The sequence below is a fragment of the Rhinopithecus roxellana genome, chromosome 7 (genome assembly GCF_007565055.1).
Source record: "Rhinopithecus roxellana isolate Shanxi Qingling chromosome 7, ASM756505v1, whole genome shotgun sequence".
In the NCBI taxonomy this organism is placed as follows: Eukaryota; Metazoa; Chordata; class Mammalia; order Primates; family Cercopithecidae; genus Rhinopithecus; species Rhinopithecus roxellana.
Genome location: NC_044555.1, coordinates 8,458,445 through 8,467,360, shown reverse-complemented (window position 1 = coordinate 8,467,360; position 8,916 = coordinate 8,458,445).

Below are 8,916 nucleotides of genomic sequence, written 5' to 3'. Positions count from 1 at the left end.
CCCCATCAGTACGTCACCATCATCAAAGACCAGAGGCAGACAAAACCACAAAGATGGGGAAAAAGCAGGGAAGAAAAGCTGGAAATTCAAAAAATAAGAGCGCATATCCCCCTCCAAAGGAACGCAGCTCATCGCCAGCAACGGATCAAAGACTTTGATGACTTTGATGAGATGAGAGAAGAAGGCTTCAGTCCATCAAACTTCGCAGAACTAAAGGAGGAATTACGTACCCAGCGCAAAGAAACTAAAAATATTGAGAAAAGAGTGGAAGAATTGATACCTAGAATAATTAATGCAGAGAAGGCCATAAACAAACTGACAGAGATGAAAACCATGGCATGAGAAATACGTGACAAATGCACAAGCTTCAGTAACCAACTCAATCAACTGGAGGAAAGAGTATCAGCAACTGAGGATCAAATGAATGAAATGAAGCGAGAAGAGAAATCTAAAGAAAAAAGAAGAAAAAGAAACAAACAAAGCCTGCAAGAAGTATGGGATTATGTAAAAAGACCAAATCTACATCTGATTGGGGTGCCTGAAAGTGAGGGGGAAAATGGAACCATGTTGGAAAACACTCTTCAGGATATCATCCAGGAGAACTTCTCCAACCTAGTAGGGCAGGCCAACATTCAAATTCAGGAAATACAGAGAACGCCGCAAAGATACTCCTCAAGAAGAGCAACTCCAAGACACATAATTGCCAGATTCACCAAAGTTGAAATGAAGGAAAAAATCTTCAGAGCAGCCAGAGAGAAAGGTCGGGTTACCCACAAAGGGAAGCCCATCAGACTAACAGCAGATCTCTTGGCAGAAACTCTACAAGCCAGAAGAGAGTGGGGCCAATATTCAACATTCTTAAAGAAAAGAATTTTAAACCCAGAATTTCATATCCAGCCAAACTAAGTTTCATAAGTAAAGGAGAAATAAAATCCTTTACAGATAAGCAAATGCTTAGAGATTTTGTCACCACCAGGCCTGCCTTACAAGAGACCCTGAAGGAAGCCCTAAACATGGAAAGGAACAACTGGTACCAGCCATTGTAAAAACATGCCAAAATGTAAAGACCATCGAGACCAGGAAGAAGCTGCATCAACTAACGAGCAAAATAACCAGTTAATATCATAATGGCAGGAACAAGTTCACACATAACAATATTAACCTTCAATGTAAATGGAATAAATGGTCCAATTAAAAGACACAGACTGGCAAACTGGATAAAGAGTCAAGTAGTCAAGTCCCATCAGGTGGCTGTATTCAGGAGACCCATCTCACATGCAGAGACATACATAGGCTCAAAATAAAGGGATGGAGGAGAATCTACCAAGCAAATGGAGAACAAAAAAAAAGCAGGGGTTGCAATCCTAGTCTCTGATAAAACAGACTTTAAACCATCAAAGATTAAAAGAGACAAAGAAGGCCATTACATAATGGTAAGGGATCAATTCAACAGGAAGAGCTTACTATCCTAAATACATATGCACCAAAAACAGGAGCACCCAGATTCATAAAGCAAGTCCTTAGAGACTTACAAAGAGACTTAGATTCCCATACAATAATGGGAGACTTTAAAACCCCACGGTCAACATTAGACAGCTCAACGAGACAGAAAGTTAACAAGCATATCCAGGACTTGAACTCATCTCTACACCAAGCGGACCTAATAGACATCTACAGAACTCTCCACCCCAAATCAAAAGAATATACATTCTTCTCAGCACCACATCGCACTTATTCCAAAATTGACCACATAATTGGAAGTAAGGCACTCCTCAGCAAATGTACAAGAACAGAAATTATAACAAACTGTCTCTCAGACCACAGTGCAATCAAACTAGAACTCAGGACTAAGAAACTCAATCATAACCGCTCAACTACATGGAAACTGAATAACCTGCTTCTGAATGATTACTAGGTACATAAGGAAATGAAGGCAGAAATAAAGATGTTCTTTGAAACCAATGAGAACAAAGATACAACATACCAGAATCTCTGGGACACATTTAAAGCAGTGTGTAGAGGGAAATTTATAGCACTAAGTGCCCACAAGAGAAAGCTAGAAAGATCTAATATTGACACTCTAACATCGCAATTAAAAGAACTAGAGAAGCAAGAGCAAACACATTCAAAAGCTAGCAGAAGGCAAGAAATAACTAAGATCAGAGCAGAACTGAAGGAGATAGAGACACAAAAAACCCCCCAAAAAATTAATGAATCCAGGAATTGGTTTTTTGAAAAGATCAACAAAATTGATAGACCGCTAGCAAGACTAATAAAGAAGAAAAGAGAGAAGAATCAAATAGATGCCATAAAAAAATGATAAAGGGGCTATCTCAATCGACCCCACAGAAATACAAACTACCATCAGAGAATACTATATACACCTCTACGCAAATCAACTAGAAAATCTAGAAGAAACGGATAATTTCCTGGACACTTACACTCTTCCAAGACTAAACCAGGAAGAAGCTGAATCCCTGAATAGACCAATAGCAGGCTCTGGAATTGAGGCAATAATCAATTGCCTACCAACCAAAAAATCTCCAGGATCAGATGGATTCACAGCTGAATTCTACCAGAGGTACAAGGAGGAGCTGGTACCATTCCTTCTGAAACTATTCCAATCAATAGAAAAAGAGGGAATCCTCCCTAACTCATTTTATGAGGCCAACATCATCCTGATAGCAAAGCCTGGCAGAGACACAACAAAAAAAGAGAATTTTAAACCAATATCCCTGATAAACATAGATGCAAAAATCCTGAATAAAATACTGGCAAACTGGATCCAGCAGCACATCAAAAAGCTTATCCACCATGATCAAGTGGGCTTCATCCCTGGGATGCAAGGCTCGTCCAACATACGCAAATCAATAAACGTAATCCAGCATATAAACAGAACCAAAGACAATAACCACATGATTATCTCAATAGATGCAGAAAAGGCCTTTGACAAAATTCAACAGCCCTTCATGCTAAAAATGCTCAATAAATTTGGTATTGATGGAACGTATGTCAAAATAATAAGAGCTATTTATGATAAACCCACAGCCAACATCATACTGAATGGGCAAAAACTGGAAAAATTCCCTTTGAAAACTGGCACAAGACAGGGATGCCCTCTCTCACCACTCCTTTTCAACATAGTGTTGGAAGTTCTGGCTAGGGCAATCAGGCAAGAGAAAGAAATAAAGGGTATTCAGTTAGGAAAAGAAGAAGTCAAATTGTCCCTGTTTGCAGATGACATGATTGTGTATTTAGAAAACCCCATTATCTCAGCCCAAAATCTCCTTAAGCTGATAATAAACTTCAGCAACGTCTCAGGATGCAAAATTAATGTGCAAAAATCACAAGCATTCTTATACACCAGTAACAGACAGAGAGCCAAATCATGAATGAATTCCCATTCACAATTGCTTCAAAGAGAATAAAACACCTAGGAATCCAACTTACAAGGGATGTAAAGGACATCTTCAAGGAGCACTGCAAACCACTGTTCAGTGAAATAAAAGAGGACATGACAAATGGAAGAACATACCATGCTCATGGATAGGAAGAATTAATATTGTGAAAATGGCCATACTGCCCAAGGTAATTTATAGATTCAATGCCATCCCCCTCAAGCTACCAATGAATTTCTTCACAGAATTGGAAAACACTGCTTTAAAGTTCATATGGAACCAAAAAAGAGCCCGCATTGCCAAGACAATCCTAAGTCAAAAGAACAAAGCTGAAGGCATCACACTACCTGACTTCAATCTATACTACAAGTCTACGGTAACCAAAACAGCATGGTACTGTTACCAAAACAGAGATATATACCAATGGAACAGAACAGAGTCCTCAGAAATAATACCACACATCTACAGCCATCTGATCTTTGACAAACCTGAGAGAAACAAGAAATGGGGAAAGGATTCCCTATTTCATAAATGGTACTGGGAAAATTTTCTAGCCATAAGTAGAAAGCTGAAACTGGATCCTTTCCTTACTCCTTATGCGAAAATTATTTCAAGATAGATTAGAGACTTAAATGCTAGACCTAATACCATAAAAACCCTAGAAGAAAACCTAGGTAAAACCATTCAGGACATAGGCATGGGCAAGGACTTCATGTTTACAACACCAAAAGCAATGGCACCAAAAGCCAAAACTGACAAATGGGATCTAATTAAACTAAAGAGCTTCTGCACAGCAAAAGAAACTACCATCAGAGTGAACGGGCAACCTACAGAATGGGAGAAAATTTTGGCAATCTACTCATCTGACAAAGGGCTAATATCTAGAACCTACAAAGAACACAAACAAATTTACAAGAAAAAAACAAACAACCCCAGCAAAAATTGGGGAAAGGACATGAACAGACATTTCTCAAAAGAAGACATTCATACAGCCAACAGACACATGAAAAAATGCTCATCGTCACTCGGCATCAGAGAAATGCAAATCAAAACCACAATGAGATACCATCTCACACCAGTTAGAATGGCAATCATTAAGAAGTCAGGAAACAACAGTTGTTGGAGAGGATGTGGAGAAATAGGAACACTTTTACACTGTTGGTGGGATTGTAAACTAGTTCAACCATTATGGAAAACAGTATGGCAATTCCTCAAGGATCTAGAACTAGAAATACCATATGACCCAGCCATCCCATTACTGGGTATATACCCAAAGGATTATAAATCATGCTGCTATAAAAACACTTGCACATGTATGTTTATTGCAGCACTATTCACAATAGCAAAGACAGGAATCAACTCAAATGTCCATCGGTGACAGTCTTGATTAAGAAAATGTGGCACATATACACCATGGAATACTATGCAGCCATGAAAAGGATGAGGTTGTGTCCTTTGTAGGGTCATGGATGCAGCTGGAAACCATCATTCTCAGGAAACTATCGCAAGAACAGAAAACCAAACACCGCATGTTCTCACTCATAGGTGGGAACTGAACAATGAGATCACTTGGACTCAGGAAGGGGAACATCACACACTGTTGCCTATCATAGGGAGGGGGAAGGGGGAGGCATTTCATTGGGAGTTATATCTGATGTAAATGACGAGTTGATGGGTGCTGACGAGTTGATGGGTGCATCACACCAATATGGCACATGTATACATATGTAACAAACCTGCACGTTATGCACATGTAACCTAGAACTTAAAGTATAGTAATAATAATAATAATAAGGAGAAAAAATTAACAAAAATAAAAAAATAGAAAAAGGTTTGAGCAACCTATGGAAGGTTTGTGAAAGATTAATCTTCTAAAAAATTCTGTGTGTGAACATATTGACTAAAATTAAAGGGGTGTTATTCAGTTTTTCCGTAAATTGTACATTGGAATAAACCCACAACAGGGTTTTCCTTGGAGTAGTGATCTGCTCTTTAACCCCCCAAAATTGTAAAAAATTATCAAAGGTTTATGTAATCTTACCTATGATCAAACTAATTAAGACTAGACAGATTTGTCTATAAGGTTTTATCAAGAATTGGATTTGACATTAATAGTACATTAATATAAACTTGGCCTTCTCTCTTGAACAAGATTTTCATGTAATATTAAAAGATGATGAAAAAAAAAAGAATATTTTGTGTTATTTCCAGAAGAAGTATTCCTTGTTCTCTCATGTAAGTCTGTATGTGTGTGTGTGTGTGTGTGTGTGTGTGTGTGTGTGTGTGTGTATGTGTTGGTGTGTGTGTGTATATGGAGTTATCTACATCTCTATATATAACCAATCACAAAATGCTCACTCTTCTGCACCTTGTTCTTTATTTAATGACATATATTGAAAATATTTTCATATGTGCATTCACACACACACATACATGAAATATTTCATCAGTTTGAATGCCGTCTTTACTAGGGCGTCTTACTAATCTCATTATTATTCCAACTTTAGTCAATAAGGGAGGGATTGCTGGGGGATTTTAAGCAAAAGTGTTTACAACCACTTTTGTGTATGGGAAAAATAGCTTTGGCTCTTCTTTGAAGACCAGATTATGGGGGGTCAAGAGTGGAGTCATAAAGAATTATAAGGAGGCTATTATGCTGGTCCAATCAAAAGATTATGATGGCTTAGACCAAGTCCATGGCAGTGGAAATAGAGAGAACTGGCTGGATTGAAAAGATGTAAAATATAAATATGACAGGACTTATCAATGAAATGGTTGTAGAGAGTGAGAGAGAAGGGAGTAATCTCAGATCACATTCTAGTCTCTGGCTTGGTATATAGGAATGAGAATCCTAATTATATCATTCAGTCATTCAGGAGGCTTATTCTGAATGACACTCACCCATTGAAAATATCCTCTTCCTACTCTAAAATGTTACATCACATTGTACAGACCTCTATTCTCTTACTTACTATGTCCATTTATAGTAATGAAACACTTTATTTGTACATTGCTTTAGCCTTCTTACATGCTATGTACTCCTTAGTAGTGTGGCTTGAAGTAGGAAGGCATGAGAAAAATAGAGGAAGAAAAAAAAGCTAACTTTTACTGATCATTTACTATGTAACAGGTGCTGCACAGGGCCCTTTTTCAGATATTGCATTTTATTTTCACAGCCTGATTTTACAAATAATAAAACGGAGGCTCAGAGAACTCAAGTGACTTCCCCAAGATCACACATTTTAGGGAGAGACAGAGCTGATATTCAAACCAGGTTTGTCTATGCCCAGAGTCCACCATCAGGAAACCAAATAAAAAGTATAGAAGAGTTGGGAGGAGGAGCTGATACCATGTATAGAGCTGCTCCAGGCAGGCAGTGTAGAGGAAAACATGTTAATTGCACAGGGAGAGGAGAGGAAGCTTCACCCAGGCAAGCAGAAAGATTATTGGGCAAGGGGAGTGGGGAAATAGGTGTTGGGAGGACTCTCAGGGAGATGCCACATGAATGAGGTACCAGGAAGATGAATAAAATATATTTTTGACCTAGGGCCAAAGAGTGAATACTCAAAGACCAGGGGAGTCTGGAGCTAAATAATCAGTCTGCAGACGCAAGTAAGCTGGTAGTGTTGGGGGGTGGAGGAGGTGAGCTTCAGAGCAACCATCCCTTAGAGCAGTGGTCCTCAAAGTGTAGTCCTCAGACCAGCAACATCAGCATCACCTGGGAACTTGCCAGAAATGCAAGTTCCTGGGCATCACCCAAGATTAACTGAAGCAAAATCTCAATGCCTTAACAACCCCTAAAAGGGATTCTGATACATATTTAAGTTTGAGACCTACAGTCTTAGAGGACTAGGGAAAGCAGCAAGTGGAGTTCAAGAGCCAGAGTGCAAGACCCAAACAGTGTACCCAGAGCAAGCCTGGGACTGTCACACATCACAGCAATGCAGAGCAACCTTTCCAAAGCATAACAGAGTCTGCTGGTCAGAAGTGGTGATGGGGAGTGGCTTCAGAGATGTGGTCTCTGGGGGACAACACCCTCTTCCCTGCACCCCTCCACCTTTCCCCAGAGGTCTTCTTTTTAAGAAACTGCTAAAAGCAAGCTCATCAGAGGATTCTGAAGTAAAGGAGTTAGACTGTCTGTGCCAAGGCAATTCCCATGACTTTTAATTTTCTCCTGGTACCTGATACTGTCACAAAATTTTACTGTGGAAAATATGGGAAGGAAAACAACATTTTTAAATTTTCTCCTGGTACCTGATACTGTCACAAAATTTTACTGTGGAAAATATGGGAAGGAAAACAACATTTACTGGGGGTCCCAACATGCTGAGCACTGTGCTAAGGGTTCACACAAATGCCAGCTGATTTAATCCTCACAATATTTCAGTCATGGAAGTGTTATTATTCCTATTCTGCAGATGAGGAACCAGAGGCTCAAAAAAGTTTAGTGAGTTGCCCAAGGTCACATAGCTCAGAAAAAGGCAGCCAAGATACAATCCTTAGTCTTTCTGACTCCAAACGCCATGCTTCTCACACTAGACCATGTTGACTCTAATGTGAAGGTCCCTGGGGTCCTCTCCTCTTTATAGCCACCCCAGGGCCATGTGTTAGTGATGGCCCACAGATGATTAACCTGGAAATATTTGTTGAATGAATAAATGAAAAGATGTTCCAGTGACAGATTTTAACACGTGAAGGCCCCTTAAGGGTATTCTGGTCTTATGGTTTTCAAATATATTTTTAGTGTACTAGACATTTCTTACTGGTGCTCCGAACATAATCACACTGTCTGGGAAACCAGTCATAACCAGTGGACAGGTTCCTCTGTCCCTTCACCCTTGCCCATTCCTATCTCCTTCCCTGCCTTACCTAGAACAAATCCACTTTCATCTTCCATAAGTAGTGGGTGTTTACTAAGATTCTGTTTGGGGAAAGGGTTCTGCTGCCAAAATTAATTTTGAGAAATCCAAATCTAGACCACCTTTTGCATGTTAGAGGTGAAGAAACTGAGTGATAGAAAGGCAAAAAGACTTGTCCAGGGTCACTGTGTGCTCTTTAGTAGAATAACTAGAACATGAAGCCAGGATTCTTGAAACATTCTTCTTTTTTAACACAAGTTAATACAGTTTGTGTCCTAATGAGGAAACAATTATTTAGATTTAAACAAGTATTTAGAATTGAAATATTAAAAATTATAACTAATTTTTGCCTTTACTATGTTCCAGTTATTGTGCTAAATATTTAATATGTATAGCCTTATTTAAGTTCTTTTTTTTTTTTTTCCATTTTGACTTCATGAAAAGGGCTATTTACTCTTATTTTTGAATACTTTGGCTAACCAAGTTAACACTCATTTCTTTTCACCAGGGCAAATGTTAGCCATGAATGTCAGTGTAATTTTTCAAAAATGAATTGCATCAAACCATTTGCATAACAAAAAATCACTGCAGAACAAGTACCTTGCTGCCCGCAGTTGTGTTGTCAAAAAGAAATTGCAAGAATATCTATTTTATTTCCT